The sequence below is a fragment of the Falco cherrug genome, chromosome 2, assembly GCF_023634085.1.
Source record: "Falco cherrug isolate bFalChe1 chromosome 2, bFalChe1.pri, whole genome shotgun sequence".
Lineage (NCBI taxonomy): Eukaryota > Metazoa > Chordata > Aves > Falconiformes > Falconidae > Falco > Falco cherrug.
Genome location: NC_073698.1, coordinates 101,406,799 through 101,425,296, shown reverse-complemented (window position 1 = coordinate 101,425,296; position 18,498 = coordinate 101,406,799). Strand labels below are relative to the sequence as shown.

Genomic DNA, 18,498 nt, shown 5'->3' with positions numbered 1-18,498 from the left:
TACGGTATTCATAATAAACTCCGTCTCCTGAAAACGATATTGCCAAATTCATGTCAGGGGTAAGCAGATAAAGACTGGGCAGAGTCTGGGTAAATTTGTTCATGCACTGGTAAAGCTGGGATGCAGCTGACTCCCTACCATTTTGCATGAATTTGTTCCTGCCTTTTGGTGGACTTTTTCAAAATGTGGAGTGTAGGAACAGCGATCCTGACCATACATGGGCCCATCTGGCTGTGTGTGCACTCCCTGCCAGTGGCTACATCATTTGGGGCAAATACAGTGTCATCCTTCCCCTGCCGTTTCCTCCCAGTGATCTGAAGGCTATGGGCTTCCTGAGCCTGAGATTGCATTTACATTTTTCTCTTTAATGGTTTGGTATGCCTTTTGATTTTTAGACAAGGTGTACATTTAACATGCTAGTGAGAGTCACCGTGTAAGTACACCCTCAAAAATGTCATTCCTCTTATTTTGCTTCTACATCTTCTGCCTGACCAATTCTTCTGATACCTTTAAGTGTCTGCATTATGTAAAAGGAAGATTAACAGGTTTCTTGTTCACGTTTGCTGTTTTGTCTCTCTTCACTTTACCTCCTAAATTCAGCTGTATATCCATTTTCAGATATGGTGATCAGAACTTCATGCCTTGTTTAAGATGTGTATTCACATACTGTTAAAGAATGCTTTCTGGTTTATTCTTTATTCCTGATCTTGTTTAACTTTCTGTTCATTGTTTTGACCACCACTGAGCACAGAGCTGTTTCCAAAAACCTATCCACTCTGGGTATGTATTTTTTTTTTCCTTAGTGATACACAGCAAGTTTGGAGATCATTAGTGTGTATGGTTAATTAAGATTGTTCTTCCTTGTATGCAACACTGTCTTCAGCAACATTGAATTTAATCTGCCTATTTTACCATCCAGCTGTTTAGTGTCGTTCTGCAATTCTTCATAGTCCATTTTATCTTTTTACTGTGCTGAATCAGCAATCTTTATTCTTTTCCAGATAATTGATGAGCATGTTGAACACAGAGATGTCTCCTCTTTCATCTGTAAAGGAACGTGTGTGGCAACTTCCTTTATGGTAAAGGCTAATAATTTATTCCTGCTGTTTATTTCCCATCTCTTAACCTGATATTAATCCTTAAGAGGACCTATTTCTTACAAAAAGCTTTGTTCAGGTAGTGTTACACAAACCCATTTTGGAAACCCAAATATGGTTTGCTCACAGCCACGTGCTTGGTGACCCCTTTGAGGAACTTGAACAGGTTTGTAACTTCCCTCTTCTGGTCATATTGCCCCTTCTCATCATATCACTAAAGTTTCTTGTAATTCTTCCCGTTATAATCTCAACCAATCTGATTTCTACAGGCAGCAGAATTACTAAACTGCAGCTCCCTACATCTTCCCGTAGCTCTTTTCAGAGGTTGTCGTCACTTTCTTTTTCTCTGATGGCCATGTGGTAAAACACACCATACTTAATTACTTCAAGAATTAATATTTGAGATTCTTAAGACATCATCATAAACTGTCTTGTCCTCATGAATTGTTACTATTTGTTTTATCTATTTATTCTACTTTTCTACTGACACTTCTATTTAGCATCTTCTCAAGTGGACTGTTTGGCTGGAAGCCGAAGCAGGGATCTCCGCTCTTCCACATGGTGAAAATAAACGCAAAGAATTGATCTAGCATTTCTGCTCTGGCTTTAACTTACTTGTGTATTTTTCTTACATCTCTCTCTTTTCCAGGTTCTACAGGCTGGTTGATTTTCCACACATTAAAAAGTCTGAAAAATTCTCAAAAATCTGTCTGCAGTGTTTTTCTTATTATAGCTTTATATTTAACTAGCTAAAGTTAATGCTTCTCTCTGTTTTCCTTGTTTGGACATGGCTTCCACTTCTGGAAGGATGCCTTTTTACTATTAAAGTATCCTGGCTTTCTTTACTTTGCTGCTTGACCACACCAGCATTTTCAGCAATCATTTCAGAGTCATTTTTGATACATGGGATGCTTATGTTTGGAGCCTGACATACGCTGCATTCGTGTACCCTCAAATCACCCACAAGCACTTGGGCCCTTTAGGTGCTGCTTGCAGTTTGACATGTCGTCTGTTTGACGCGTCATTTCAAATGCATTCTTTTCTTTACCAGGCCCGTATGGTTGCAGCTGGAACGAGTGAAAATTTTACAGAGCAATTGAAACAAGCAGATGAGCAAATGCTGGAAAATCAGTCTGGGTGGCGTTAAACTCTGAGCTTCTGGCAGGATCTGCATCACACAGTTATTAGGATTAAGTCCTGTCTGTTACCAGCAACACATGTTCAACAGGCTCCGGTCGGGCTGTCACGGTGAGTGCTGAAGGGACGCCTGTGTGCCTCGCTCCTCAGAGCAATGGCTGGAACCCTGGCACACTGGCCTGCTGGAGGGACAGCTGCCTTCTGGAAAGGGTGTTCACAGGTCGGGGGTGTTGCGGGGGTTCTTTTGGCCTCATTTTCTGTTTATGCTTCAGGTGGGTGCTGGAACGCACCAGGGAGTTTGCAGGATTGATGTCACGGCATCTGTCGGCTCCCTTGGGTGTAGCCAGCATGGTGCGACATGGCGGCGCAGCCAGGGCTGGGGCGTCCTGCCCCCCTCTGCGGTGCGTGGTGACAGCTGGCGGGCAGCCCCTGCCACCAGCCCACCACCCTGCGGGGAGGAGAGAGAGGGGGAAGCACTGCTGGGCACCAGGGAGCCTGGCGGCGCTGCAGTTTTCTGGCCCGAAACCCGGCAGGGAGCTGCTGGCTCCTTGTAGGGAACGTCTGTATGCAGGAGCTCATCTGTCTGCATTCGGGGCAAAGAAACTGAGTTGCTAAGAGCAGGCGGTGGAAAAAGCGGGTCTGCCCTACCTGAGAGCGGGGTATCAAACCACAGTGTGCCAACGATAGCTGGTGGCTATAGGCGTGGTGCCGTGCGGTGTACATTTTGCACAGGAATATGCTGCATGCAAACTGATGCCAGGGAAGAGATGAAGTGTCTTGTGCTAACAGCTTGAAACTGTGCAGCTTAGGAAAACATTGGAAAAGGCTTTTCAGGTGATTCAGTGACTCTTGGCTGTCTAAATTTTGCACAGGCGCTTTGCCCCCCAGGCAAGAGGTGGCTCCTCTCTAAGGGGGGCCCTTAGGCCTCCCACAGCTGCCAGGCTTCAGCGTGGGTGCAGCTGGGCTGACACCCTGGCTACGGGGACACTGGTGTTCCCGCAGCCTGACCAAGAGGCCATAGTCATGGCCAGGAATTTGCCAAGGTTTCTAAAAAGGCTGCAGGATGCTGGCTGTTTCTTTGCACCTTTTCTGTTTTTTTATGCATGGAAAATTCAGTGACTAGTAATGAAAATAAGAAGTGGAATAATCCATGGAAAGCGATCTGACTGTACCTTGCTGCCCATCCTTACTCAGCTGAGGAATCACAATTCAGAGCAAGCAAGACCTTCTGAGATGATCTCTGTGTTTCTGATATGAAATCTTTACTACATCGATGGGCTAAGACTGAGAAATCCTGCAGTTTCTTCAGAGAGCAGGGTCACTGGATGTTTCTGCTTAGCTCTATTGGTTGTCCCTGAACAATCAATGTCACCACTGTCACTTGGGCTGCCCAATTCCAGCCACACTCCAACCACACCTCTAGGGTCTCTTTGGCTCAGTCCTAACCGTAACCCTAACCCTACTTTCTGGCTCAGGCTAGGACTAAGACCCCACCTCTGACACGCACCACAAATATCCTTTCAGCACCACTGTGACAAGGACATCCAATTTATCATCTGACAATTGAGGTAAATCATTGAGGGATACCAAAGAAAACAAGCTACACTTGAAAGCTGATTGAAAAAGAATAGCACAAATAGACTGGTTATCCCTGAGCCTGGCTTGTGAGGATCGAAAGTGGGAATGGCTCCTGCTTGAGTGTGTTAGGAGATCCCGTGATGATGTTACAGAAGCCCTACAGGATCGTGAATAGCCTGGGGAAGTCAGAGACTGTTCCACATCTTTTCCTTGAACTATCAAATGAAACTAGCAGGGACCAAGTTGAAAACAAAGAAGAGATGAGTCTTGACTTAACGGATGGCTTTGCCTTCTTGCTCACATGATATGTATTGGTGCAAAAATTTTACACAGGTTGAACGAGAGCATGGACAAGTGCTTCAGGAAGTAATTAGGGAAGTCCACTGTACAACCACATCTAGATTAGGAAATTTTCTAGCTTCATGTAATGGGAGGAGTTTATTGAGAGAGTATTAGGAGAAACGCCATCTATGTTGGTGCACATTTCTCCCCTGGCATCTGCTTATGGCTGCTGTTGGAGACAATGTATTATATGGGCTCTTGGTCTGACCCTGTGTAGCTGCTTTTATGTTCTTTCCATTTGTGGTGTACACTTGCCGTGTTGTGTGTAGGAAATTTATTGTGACATTACTTTCTCACAATTAACAATGCTGCTTTGACTGATTATTTCAGAAGGGAGATGCTGCTAAGGCTAAGGCATAACTGCGGATAGTGCCGTAAGACTGTGTCAGTTGATGCTCACCACTGAGTGGTTGCCAGACACTCAGTTTTATCGTGAGTATTCCTAACACAGAAAAAGTGCTGCAGTGTGGTCCACTGATTCCTGTGTGTTTGAACCTAAGAATAAATAAATTCATTTGAATTAAAAAAAAAAAGAGGATCATAGTTATGTCCATTCAAAAACTACTGTAATTTATATAGCTCATTTTATTTATTCATACATCTTGATGCTTCTGATAGTAATTGGCATGTTGTTTTGAAACCCGTATGTGTGAGCATTATGTGCTACAGTGGGCTGTCACAAAGCTTCATCTACAATATGGACTATGAAGGCACAAAAATTACAGCTTACATTTCTGCAGAATAAACTTTGACAGTGGATGTTAGAATGAGATACTCTCTGCCCAGGTTCTTTTAGATATTCTGCACAAGGAGAGCTTTATATCAAATCTACTTATTATCAAATTTTATGTTTTACTGAATTTACTTAATGTCAAATTACTTATTTGGTTTATTTGGTGTTATATGGGATTTTAGTTTAGCAAAGCGATAACAACAATGTGCTGAGATCACAAGAGAAATATAATATAGCAATTGCAATATACTGTTGAATCACAATAGAAATGTGATTCCCATTGCCAGTGTCTATATGCTCACTGTCACCGCACTGGGAGTCCCTAGACACCAGAGTGGTATACACGGGTTGAAGCCATCTCAAATCATTGTTCTTTTCAAAATTTGCTTTATTATTTGTCTTGGTTTTATACTTTAGGTTGGGCTGAACCACGTACACACTCCCTGCCCCACACTGGACTGGCTGGCTGAGAAATTCGTTCCTCTTTGTTAATTGTCTCAGGGAACCTAATGACTCACCGGTGCAGTTGCCTTATCTAAAACCCAGGTTGCTCTCCAGTCTCCCTGGTGGTGAGATAAGTTTAGCCTTCTTTATGACACATTATTCCCTCAGTTAGTTCTTTGTTGAGTTCTAGTGGGGAGGGGCTTATTTGTTCTTGGCTTTTCCCGTTCTCCTCTGAGCTCTCCCGTTCTGTGGGGGTTGGTCACAGTGGGCCAGCTGAATGTTGAAGGAAAAGACCTTCAATTCCTTTTCCAAAAAGCAGTTTAAAAGTGTAGTTCTTATTAGTATATTTTTAATATTAGAAAAACATATTAGAATTAAGCTTTTTGCTCTATTATTTTAATAATAGCACAGTACATACAATTCAGCTGTTGCATTGTGCTAGTTCTTTCAAGTGCACTAGAGCCTTCAATCTTGTTGGGCACTAGAGGTCTCTTATTTACTCTTTTTCAAAACACTATCAGTTCATTTGTATTCTGAATACAGTGCCCACCACGTTGCACTTGCTTGCTACTATATTATTATTAGAGGTACATCATGTACCACAGACCAAAAATTACTATCACAAATTAAAAGTCCTAGTTATTGAATATTGCTCTTTCATATACAAGCAGTGGTACAGCTTTGCTAGCAAGAACAAAACATAAAAATCTTCTATTTTTCTTTAGGAAGAAAAAAAGCTATGGAACAAAGCAGCTTTTTGTTATTTATTACGCCTTAGGGAAGAGGAGTCTAAAGTTCTTTTCTTTAACTGGCAGAACAGCGCTGAACATTTGAGCCTGGATAGACCCTTTTAGGTAATCGAGTATGTAAGTACTCTTTCTGGTACATTGATAGCAAAAAATAATTGAAGAAGTCATAATAAAAACATATATTTTGTCTTATAAATATGACTCCATTTAATCTGGGTTTATGAAAGATCTAGGGAGTTCAAAATACGGCAATACAAAGGAGAAATACACACTTGCAATAAATCCTTGAGCATTTTGAGGTATACGTTTGCTATGACTTTTATGATGCACTTGACATTTTCCTTCTGCCCAGCAACAGTTTGTTACAGCCTTTACCACAAGAAAGACTGTCAGTGGGAGGTTATCAGATGCTATAAGTGTTACTGCTGGAAGATGTCATCTGCAGGTATTGCTTACATTTCTTCCCTTTATCTATGTTTTCCCCCTCTGCTCACCCTGTGGGAAGACAGAAAATGGATTAAAATTGATTGAGCTAATGAGTTTTGGCAAAAATGCTGTAATATACGTTTCCCATAAAACCACAAATGAAATACATGCTGGCTACAGTCTAATCAGGGAGGCTGAAGATAGAAATGCTCAGATGCGATATCCTTCCTTGATTATCACAGGAGAAAAATCTTCCATCTCATCTGTGGCACCTTTTATTGTGAAACATAAGAACTTTTTACAAACATGAATGACTGAAGCAGTGAAGTTTAAATGGTCACTTTGGACTGACTATTCCTCTTTTCTAGAGGAAGCATCTGAGGCACCCAAACCCCATACCCCTTGCGCCGATGCAGGGAGCTTTTGGCAAGGGTAGAGTTATGATCTAGGTCTGTTGTCACCCAGAGCTAACATTCCTTGTTCCCAGTTAACGTGGGTTATTGTCTTTAAAGCTTGGACTGATTCACTGGGCATCTGTGCTGAAAACCTCTTTAAGTTCAGTGCCCAGCAGCATCCCAGCCCACTCAAGAGTGCAACCTTCAGCCTTGAAGGAGCTTCTAAGACCCAGCTGAGCAAAGCCCCAAGCATCCTGGTGTGAGCAAGGCAGAGCTGGCGTTGATTTGGGTGGGAAGTAGGACCAGAGCCCTCCCAGTTTTCCCTGCCACCCAAATTATCCATGTTGCTCTGAGAGCTTTGCTGAGCTTCGGAGACGGCAGTGAAGGCCATCCCTCTGCCTGCCAGCAGTGGGTGCAGAGCTGGCTGGGTGCCATGGGTACGAGGTATCAGTCCCTGCTTTCCTGTCTGCACTGCTGCTTTTCTCTCTGGCTGCCTGATTTGGAGGCAAGGTAAAAAAAAACCATGATGGTGTGACTGCTAAAGCATCTTGTCTCAGGTGCAGTTGTCCTACAATGGATGGATGTCAAGGGCAGAGCAACCTGGGCTGATATTTCAGCATTGAGCTACATCTACATTCTGTCCTTCTTTACTGGTCTGTAAAAGACTAATAAATTATACTTGCTTACTTTAGGAATGAAGAGTTATTATTAAATTGCTGTATAATGTATTTTTAATGTGTTATTTAAAAAGAAGGGCAGAGATGAGCTCAGAATTAATGTAGGGTAGGAATGTTTTTTCCATCCTACAAATATTTGTGTTTCTGGCTGGTTTTGCCCTTCTACATTAGAGCTAGCTGAAATTAAAAAAACGAAAGAGAGTTATCAGCCTCAGCATCCCCTGAGCCTGGGGCTTGCCATCTCTGGAGGTGCCGTCTCAAATCTTGCTGAGAAGGAACCCCTGCAGGAAGCCCAGCGCTGAAGACACCAGGCTAATTGCACGTGGACCATAGGTTTATGCCACCCAAATACCCCACTGGTGCAGGGGCTCCAGACCACAGCCCATTCATGGGTGGGGGCTGAGCTACCCCAGCAATAAGACCTTGCTGACTGTGTGACAGGAGTCCTGTGCAGCAGCTTTATCCCAGCCAGTACCTGAGAATGATTTTGAATGTGAACTTGAGTTGCATGCCCTTGGGTGATGCTCAGCACTTCCCTCCAGGCTACTGGCAACTTTGCCATAGAGCTTCATCTCCCTTTTGGGGCAGAAATGGCTTGATGGACAAGGAAGCCCATCCTGCAGCATTTGGAAGAAAATAAAGTGTGAGAACTTCAGTGGAAAGACCAATATTGATTAGATATATTCACTTTATCTTCTAAAATTACAGATGCTACAAATCTCTGTCTGGTACCACTAACAAAAGATGACTGATCACTTAGCTGAGACTGTTCCCTGAGATGCTGACATGGTTTGCTACTTGTAATACTTAGAGAGCTAACTTCAGAGGCTTGTATTTTTGACTCGCTGAATTTGTAGCTGCATTACAAGGCTCTTCACGTTTTTCCAGTTAAACTAAATGACTATTATTTCCTCCTTCTGCTCCCTCCCCCACCCTCCTGTTGTTGTTTAATTAACCATAACGTGCTGCTCTTCAGTGGGTGTTTGTTTATAGCTAGATAAATGTCAGTAATATGCCGTGGTGTAAAGTCCTTTGACTGGGAATAGTCAGGTTCTTTTAACTACTACTGCTACTACTACTACATTTTTAAATAGGAAAAGCTGTCTTAAAATCTATTTTTCTGGTGACTTTTCTTAATATTTTAATTATTATTTTACAAGAAATGTGTAGTTCAATTTGGAAGTAAAGCATTAATCCCAAACTGAAACCATGTGATGGGAAAAGAAGATTATGTGAATTTCTTATAATATTTTATCAAGAGGTTTAGTTCCCTAGACATTCAGATCACATCTCAGCTTTTTATTTTTCATCTTTTCCTTTCTTCTTAAGCCTCTGAGAAAACATAAGGAAAATAAGTTCATGACCAGCAAAATACAAGCAACACGGATGTAGAGTGATCACTTTGATTTCTGATGCCTGTGTTCAGTTTTTCCAAGGTACATCTAATATCTTGAATAACAAAGAATTTATTTTACCAGAAGTGCCATTGGAGCACTTTTAAATCTGGTCTCTAAATGCTTTGTAATATTTCTCCAAAGTCCTCTTGATTTTACTATCATTTCATATAAGAAATACCTGACTTCACTTCTCATATGTGGAATGAAGTGAGTAGTTAATAGACATTTGGGGTACAAGATATCCTAACCTCTGCCTTTCCTTGGTCAGGAGGAGTACAATGGACTAGGTCTGCAGTTCCCTCTCCTCCTGAAATTGTACATACCTGGGACAAAAATCCTGGGGTTGCAGCTCAGGCCAGTGCCTAGAATAAAGATACTCCTACTTAAAGGGGAAAAAAAAGAGAAGAAAAAGAAAAGAGAAGAAAAAGAAAAGAGCAAGAGACAAAGAGGAAAGTTGAAAACCTTGGCAAAGACAGAATGGAATTACAATGGTCTAGGACACTGCACTATGTTTTCCCCTACAGTAAATCAATCGGCTTGCCTTTTTGGGCTGCCCAACGTGCTGCGGGCAGTCTTGTCTGATCACATATGCTAATCCTGCCTCCTGTGGGCCCCAAACACTGCTTATGCCAGGCTGAAAGTACAGTCCTAGCCTGAAAAACACCTCCAGACATAGTGCATTACCAGCGTAAATCCAAAGCTACGTCAGCTCATGCACAACAATGTCAGTGCCTTTCTGCCCTGCCAGCCAGTTAGGATCAGCCCTGGTGTGACCACCAGTGGAGGGGAGCTGGCTCCAACAAGGACAAGGCCCACAGAGACACGGGGCTGGGGAGGTCTCTGCCCAAGCCTGGCAGTGATGCTGCCCCCCATGACAGCTGTGCACCGAGACCATTGCCTGGATGGGGCTGGAGCTGGAAGCATCTCAGATCCTGCAGTGCATTGGCGGGGCTGGTAGGACAAGTCATGGATGAAACATGTCTAAGTATTGGGCTTTGCCATGTTTTGTTTTTGGGGTTTTTTTTTGCCAACTTCTTAAAAAACTGAGTTTTCAAGGGTGGGTTTGTTCCCCTTCAGGAATGAAGGCAATGGCTATGTCTGCTTGTAAGCTTGCAGTCTGTCTACTTGGTTTTTTTTATCATCTGACTTGCCTTGGCAGGACTGAAGAGCTGAGGAATATGGGCACCAAAACCAATTTGTCTGAACAAGACATCTCTAATTGTGCTGTAACGCTTATCCAGGCTCATTCTCTGTCATGAAAACATGAAACACAAGCCTTGCTGAATGGCCGCAGTGCAGCACCCCTGTAGCTGTCACCGAGCTGTATGGTGCTACAGACCAGACTGCTGGGGAGCTGGCTCAGGGACCTCCGGGTGCTGTGCTGAAGTACAGACTCTAGAACAGCTTCTGTGTTCCTAAATGACTGCTATATTTTGTGGATATTTTGTAGTTTACTTCAACACAGTACTGTTCTACTAACTTTAGACTGTATCTGGAAGGTTTATTGCCTGCACTGTTTTACTTGGGACCCTATGCTGAGATTGGTATCTATGGGGTTTTTTTGGTAAGAGACTTCCAGTCCCCATTTTATCCCCAGAAGCCGTAGACACTCACTGTGGGGGAGAAATTCCTTTTCTTAAAGACATAAAATTTAAATGGGGGGAAAGCACAAAGAACACTAAAATCAGATGATCATTGCCATCAGATGTCGCAGGAAGAAGCCACGACTTGCCCAGTGTCACTCGGAAAGCATGTGGTAGAGCTTGCTGTTGAAGCCAAACCTATCATGTGCTTTTCACAATATCCTTTTTCTTGTCTGTCTTTGCCTTTTTTTTTTTTTTTTTTTTTTTTTTTAGTTTGTGTGTGTTTGTTTTGTTTTGTTTGTATGGTGGTAATGTGCATGTTGTGACCCTGGAGGTATTTATGATTTATCTTGTAACAGTATAGAGCCTGTACAAGCTATTACCTGTACACATATTTATTTTTATCAGTTGTGAAAAGTTTATTGTGTCTCACATGACACTTATAATAGCTGCTGAGAAAGATCATAGACCTAAAACTGCATGAAAGGTAGAAGAGCAAGTGGTATACATACATGGGCATACATTACACAAGGATTCCCACTGGGAGATAAACTATGTTTTTGACTGGTTATTTCTATTGAAGCAAACTATCCTCAGGCCAGGGAGAGCTGTTTTTCCCACACCATCATTTTTTTTTTTATTGCATGAAAAAGGTCTTTTTGAGAGAAACAAAGTATCAGCTCTAGTCATCAAGAATTTTGCACCATGAGTATGCATACACATAGGTGTGTTCATGGCCAGTGTACTCCTTCTCCAGAGTCAGGCTGTGTTTATTCATCAGCATGTGTGTAAACACCACCGAACAACACGGGACACAATCTGGCTTTGCAGCAGTATGGCTATGCTGGCCCTTCCTGGGCGTGCTGACTTGGTGATGTCCCCATTGCCCTGGACGTCCACACACGTTTCAGGAGTAGGAAATCCTGATGTGCACGTCTAGGGGTGTCCTAGAGATGCCCCTGCCTGCGCCCACCTTGGAGTGAGGGTGAGAGGTGTGTAAGCAGCTGCCCTGTGGTGCTGGTGCCAACAGAGCCCTCCAGCTACTGCAGCTGCCCCAGGGCTCAGGAGCTGCAGATGTTGCTGGAAGCTTTGTGGGCAGCATCACCTCTGGGTGCTCTTCTTAATGACAGAATAGTAGGACAATCTATAGCAATTTCCTCAAATAATGTATATTGGTATGACATTTAATTTGGCAGCTCTGCATGTGGCTTTCACGAGCTCTCCTACTCTCTTGTCTCCACTGTGTTTTCTGATGGATTTTTTTTTTTCTTGTCCATGACACTTAGCGAGCATGTTAAAACTCAATTTTCCCCAAGATTTTAGAATGGCTTCTCCCAGGGCCAGATCCTGAGCTCCCTCCCAGTTTTGTTGCTTTTACGAAGATTTTTCTTTTGCTAGCTATTGGCAGAGCAGAAGCCGATGAATCTTTAGACTGTGTCAGGTACCATATGCACTATTTTCTTGCAAAAAGAGCTCTCCGTATTTATGAGATGAAATGCTACTCCTATTGTTGTTCATAGACATAAAGCTACAAGGAAGGTGGGGAAGAGGAGGGATGCTGAAAACATGGGGGAAAACCAGTTCAAGGAAAGTAATCAACTTTCTATAGTCCCGAGGTCTCCACAAAAATATCAAATTAAATGTTAAGATTGTCAGTTGGTATCTTCCTGTTTTTAAAAATGTAGGTTGGAGCTTGCCCAGGCATGGAGCTATATAGTGTGAATCTGGGCTCTGTCACCCACAGGTAGCAGCACAAAAGCCACTCATGTTGGAGTAGAGGGGTGAGCTGCACTGAGGGGGAGCTTTTCTGGGAAGAAATACACTTTGCAAAGTAAGCTAAACCAGCACGCAACAGCCTCTCTCCAAGACCCCTGGGCTGTTCTGTAGTCTTTGGTAGGCAGAGTCTGTGCTCAAGTCAGACACAGAAAAATGTTGTCATCTTTGCTGGATGGCAAATGATGATAATTTTTTTGTATGGGGTTTTGGGGTTGGGCAAAGGCATTTTACATCACCTTTGTCATATAAAATTTTACGTTGCCCTTTGCATATGTGTGAAGCAAAATATTTTGTGCTCCTTTACAAAAGTCAATGCAGCTGCCTTTCTTAAATCACTTCAAAAACAAAGCAAAAACTAATTTGGAAGGAGCCTAGATGTCTTTACTTTCTGAAATTCCCTTCCTTATCTTTACCAAAGTTAGAGAAAAAAATATTTGAACCCAAAGTGCATTTTTGATGACCAGGTTCTAAACAGGAAAGCGGAGAGTGATCCACTAAAGGGATTCAGATGGTAGCGTGTGGAGTGTCGTATGAATAATGTTGACAAGTGGGTCTTAAATAGAGGCACTATATTGCAATATTTGAAGCAGAGTTTCAGTTCACTATGTGATCAAATCTGTCTTTTCCTAGCATCTTTGTACTCCTAAACAGGAGACATCCCCCAAATGGTGAAGTGTTCTCCCAAGTGTTGCTCAATTTTAACATAAAAGACTCCCTGTTAATATTTTGGGAGAAGGGGAGAAGAGTTCATGTTGTTCTGGTTATTATGAGCTAAGAACATTAGCCAGGTGGGGCTTGGGAACAGAGGTAATGTCTTTTATTAGACAAACTGTTACAGCTGGGAAAAGTAAAAATGTTTTCTGACACACATGGTGTCCTTTGCTGAAATGAAAACAGCCAGTTTCAAAGTGAAATACAAACTGGGAAGAATTGCTCTGAGTTTAACTTGCCCTGCTGGTAGTTAGGCTGTTTGACACAGAGGGTAAGAAGTAAGGAGAAAGGGACGATTTTAGTGCCAGGAAAGGCGGCTAAGGAAAGAGGAGGAGGAGGAGGAGGAGGAAGGAGTTATCACTTGTAGAGCATGGAGGGGCTGAGGTCTGACAGTGCTGAGGTGTAATAGTCTGAAATCACAAGGTAGAACTGCCTCTAAAGGAACCAAGTCCTTTTGTCTTACAAGAAACTACTGAATCTCATAGTTATTTAGTTTGATTTTTAAAAACAGGTTCGGATTTCTTTTTCTTCTATTTTCTGCCTTCCCTCATCATTCTCTTCACCTTTGTCATACCTTTCAACTACAGAAAGATGAATGATGCCTACCTATTCTCCCCAGTTTTTAGAAAAATTCTCTTTCCTCCCACCTCTTTCCTACCTGCATCACTTAAAAGATTCTCCATCCTCAGAAAAGGTGTTGGCACAAGAGAGAAGTTTGCAATAAATAAATAAATAATATTTTGAAATTAAATGTCTTTGAAATATTTTTTTTTTTTCATAGCTGGAAAAATGTTTAATTGAAAAAGCTGGGTTTAAGAGCTAAGCTAATGCTGCTACAATAGTAGGAGTAGGGGGTGAAAGAGAAGCACATACATGTTTAGAGCCATGTATGTGCATAATGACCGTGCATCTCGCAGCTGACTTGTTGCCATGTTCCAGCATAGATCATGCACATTTGGGGGTAGTATTTTAATGCACCTTCCTTCTGGGCACTGTTCTTTTGTTAGTAGGTGGAATAACAACTGTATAACATAAAGCACACACGAAATTTCTCCCTCAAACTAGCTAGGCTGTTCAAATGTCAGTAGTCCCCCCAGGTCCCTCGCTGCTGCAGAGCTGACCCTGGCAAGCAGGAGCCTCGGGCAGTCCCTGCTGTGGAGCAATGCCCGGTGCTGGTGTGACTGCAGCACCAGGGAGGCATGTCTTCACATTGCATGGACGGACACACACATGCACAGACGCATGTTGCCCTCTCTCATCTTCCTTCTTGGCAGAAGAAGTGGATTCATGTCTCAGGCACATCACTTTGTGACCATCTTTGCTTTGGTTTTGTGTATGTAGTCTGTCTTGGTGAATGGGTACTTTATAATTTTAAGTACGGAGCTCTGCTGACTGGTACAATGCTCTTTAGGAGGGACTCATGTACTCCATCACTCTTGAAGAAGAGAATGCTGCTTAATGTCAATAAGAGTGACAAAGTACTTTTTTTAGACTTGTGCTGCTTGTCTAATTGCTTAAAGAAGCATCAATCTAAACTAGAAGATGTCATTGATAGATGCAGCCTAACCGTGCCCGTCTGTGTGCTTATAAAGACTATAGGATACAGTCTTTAGCACTTATCTGTTATCTTTGGGCATGTCAGTTATGCTTTTGTCCTTACTATTTAAGGATTTAAATAAGGAGAAGACAAATGAGTTCAGAAATTCCTGTGAGACATTGCTATTCTTAACTTTGGTTCTTGGCTCTGCCACAGATGTTTTGTGTGACCTTGATCAAGTTGCTTAACACTTTTGAAATGGGTTACACTGGGTAAATTAGCGGTAATAGATTTTTCTCTGCTTTCACTTGCAGTTTCTATTTTAAGTGGATGGGAAGCGTCATCTGCTTACTTTGGTTCTATATTTTCTTATGAGCAGTGCTTACCGTAATGTGGCTTGACTTCAGCTGAAGCCTTTGGTAGTCTTGAACTGCTAAGACTGGGGACTGGACAGTTCAGTTTAAATGATGTAGTAAATGATGACTGCTTGAAAACCTGATACGAGTGACAACCGTATTTTAATTCTTTTTGAGAAAGTTTGTTTTTTAATGCATACTTGTCAATAAAAAGTTGTAAATCCATGCTTCCACCTAAGCTGGAGCAGTCTGTAGGTTCAAAGTGCCAAGTTTCCAAAAGGCTGTTATCAATCAAACAGTCTTTCTGATCTAGCCAAAATAAGACAGAAAATCTCAGGAGGAACCTCTCTTCCATGAAATCTGAAGAGCAGTTTTTCAGTCTCTCAGAGTTTATGGGAAACCACATGTATATCAATAATTATTACCTCTGAGACTTTCATGCAACTAGAAATCCACAGGACCCCACTGGCTATTTTAGGGTGCTTCTTGGGTCGTATGTTGAGTGGAGAAATCAAATTTTGTCTTATCTGTTTACATTAGTGGAAAAAACTTCTTTGAAACCTCCACTTTTGTTTCTGGACAATAGCGTTGCAAACTTTGATTTCCTTGGTTGTTCTATAGTAAAGATCTCAAAGATCAATTTGGTACATGGAGTTAAAGATGGGTTGGGCAGGATTTGAATAAAGGTGAAAAATTGGTGGCTTGTAACAGTTCAAAAGCTATCTGGCCTTGAAGCTGCAATATATTTTGGAATCAAAATTAAGGCTGAAACGCCTTTTTTGGGAAAGTGGAGATAGCTGCCTCCATATATTGCTGTCCATAAGCAGACTGAGGTTGATATTATATTCCTCTGTCCCCATGGACCTTCCTTAGTTCATGGGATTAGATTTCTGACCCAGGCACCCCGTTTCTTCTCCTACATCTGCTATTGATCTAATCACCAGCAACAAAAAAGTCACAGTTTATTGCTTTTATCTCCTCGGGAAACCCCTCAGGAAACCACTAATAGAATCCCAGAATCATTTTGATTGGAAAAGATCCTTAAGACTGTCGAGTCCAACCAATGTTCCTACTTCTCCCCCAGAAGGGAACCACCCTGAGACATTTAGGATTCTATTTGACTGAAGGAATTAAAGATCAACATCTGTCAGGAATACATGGATATCTGCAGCTCTACTTTGGTGCATGGAAACTAAATGACCTCTCAAGACTCCTTCCAGTTCAGTTTTCTGGCCTCCCTATATGGCATTGTGATATGTCTAGAAAAAGCAGAAAAGATCTTGCATGTACATATATATCCCATTATTGTGCTTTTTTTTTTCCAATAACACTGGAAAGGTCAGATTTGAAGGGAAAATCCCTATGCAACCTTTAACTACCATATTGCTGCTGATACATTAGTCTTCTATATTTTTATAAAGATCACAACAAAGCAAAAAGCAGCAGAATAAAAACAGGTGTACAGCAGTTGCATGAGGAAACTCAGACAGATGTTTCACCAAAAGCAGAAATTTGTGCTCTTGAACAGCAGAAAGAGAGAGAGTCTGACCATGCAGAAATGCTTCATAGACAGGAAATGTGGTTTTCTGCTTGGGATCACCTGGAAGTACATGGAGCCACTGAAGTAGGGACAGCAGGCTTGGGTGAATAAGCATAAAGCCAAACATCTAAAAGAACAAATGCGTACAGATTAGATTCTTGTATGCATATAAAGTGAAAGCTTTTCTCCTTTCCACCAGTGGTATATGTCATAATATTTCTTCAGATGGTGCAGCTGGGAGTCGGTCTGGTAGGTGCTTCAGAATAGATTGTCCTCATCTGATTTTTTGACTCAGGAGCTAAAGCTAACTTCAGAAACCCTCACATCTCTTTCTAGTTTCAAAGGAAAAATAATATTTGACATTATCTATCATAGTAAGCTGCTACCTACAGAGATGATGGATTCCTCAAATAAATGTAGAAGTCCAGTCATTTGTTAAAAAAATCCAAACCACTCTGGCTAAGTTGAATAAAAAACTGATCATCTGTTAATATTAAGAATGACATGTCTTGCTGCTGTTACAGCTGTGGATAAGCATCATCGTTTATTAACATTTTGAAATAGCACTGCGGAATGGGTGATGCTCAAATCTGTATCTGCAAAATCCACCAAAATCTTCCTGCAGAGAAGTTCAGAGGTGAGGAAAGCAGAAACAGAAAGGATGCATAGCTATCAGACAAGACTCATGCAGTAAGTTCAACACCTCATTTTACCCACTTTCTATGTATTTTATATATATCAAAGGTCACATTTTAAGTCTATGTTAAGTCATCAAATAGGTCTTTTCAAAATGTCAGCAATTCATTGTGCAAATAGTCTGCCAAATAATAGTTAATCAATTGTAAATGGCATGCAGATTCTCATGTAAACTCTGGTGAAATTGTCAACCTCAGCTAAATGTAGATAGTATTTTTCATGGAAAGTCACTTCATACACTTGCCTTGGCTGATTTAAACTGGGAAAAGCTCTGATATAAATAATTTCAGAAATGTGGATTATACTAAAAAGTCATATTTGATCTTATTAGCATAACTGTACTTTTTGTAGACCTAGCTAATAATTCCTTGCTGTGTAAAATCAGCCTCTCTGCAGATCCATGTCACTCGTTTAGAGAATACTTTGTGTCAAACGTTGAGAAAAAACCCCAAACTTGTGTAATTACCATAACCCTGGATTTTTCCCCTGTTTTTTGTAGGATGGAAAATGGCGTGTGAGGAATTGTGTGGGTTCTCTGGTTCTGTCCAAATATAGCCCTTGAGCTCTTAGGAAGGCCAGCTCTCCTCTCACTTGCACTGAGATCAGGGGTTTTGTAACTGAACTAGGTCACCACTCCAGGGCTCTTCCACTGACATGGCATGTTCTCCTGGCGCTGGGCCACTTTGTGGAGGGCTCTGGAGCCCCTGCCCCCAGTCACAGTATCCTGCAGGCACTCTCCCAGGAGGGGCAAAGCAGCAACCCACCCCAGGAATCAGAGAGTGTGGTTTCAGCCCAGGGCTAGGGAGACACATAAAAGGAAACCTGGCTACTGGTCACCACAGGGAAGTGAGATGAAGGTTGAGTGAGAAGAACAGTGTTAAACCATCTTTATCCAAGGACCTTATCCCATTTATTTTCCCATTACTGGATTTTTCTGAGGGAGAAAACAGACTTCAGAGTATGCTTGTAGCTCACATAACTGAGAATACACATTATTTTCTGTTATGATGGCAGTGCAGCTTGGTGTCCCCTTGACACGCTCTTTCCCTCATCTGACATTTTCTGCTCAGCCATGCCGACTCTCCTCACGTCTTCCTTCTCTTTGTGGCTCTGCCCAGTGCTTTGCGTCTCCGCTTCTTAATGGCAAGCAAGACAGAAAGTTTGTTTTAGTTGTCTGCCAGGTAGTGCTGCCAACTCAGAAAAACTTTATTATGAGAATGGTGTGTTTAGAGACCATTTGTTTTCTCCAAGGCAGGTTCACATTGACCAAAGCAATCCTAAAAGATTGGACTAAAATCTGGACTGTTCAGTTTCAGGCCTTTTA

At 42.0% G+C, this 18,498-nt stretch overlaps 1 long non-coding RNA gene across 7 annotated transcripts; it reads left to right on the top strand.

Annotated features, from left to right (window-relative positions):
- Nucleotides 1-998: 998 nt before the first annotated feature.
- Nucleotides 999-13,785, top strand: LOC106631158 (uncharacterized). Of its 7 annotated transcripts, XR_008731093.1 has the most exons (5): nt 999-1,079; nt 2,149-2,345; nt 4,485-4,586; nt 5,305-9,014; nt 10,135-13,785. It is a non-coding gene; the product is annotated as an uncharacterized LOC106631158 (long non-coding RNA). The 7 variants fall into 7 exon arrangements; XR_008731089.1 differs by having other exon boundaries at nt 4,485-9,014; XR_008731092.1 differs by having other exon boundaries at nt 2,149-4,586.
- The last annotated feature ends 4,713 nt before the right edge of the window (nt 13,786-18,498 follow it).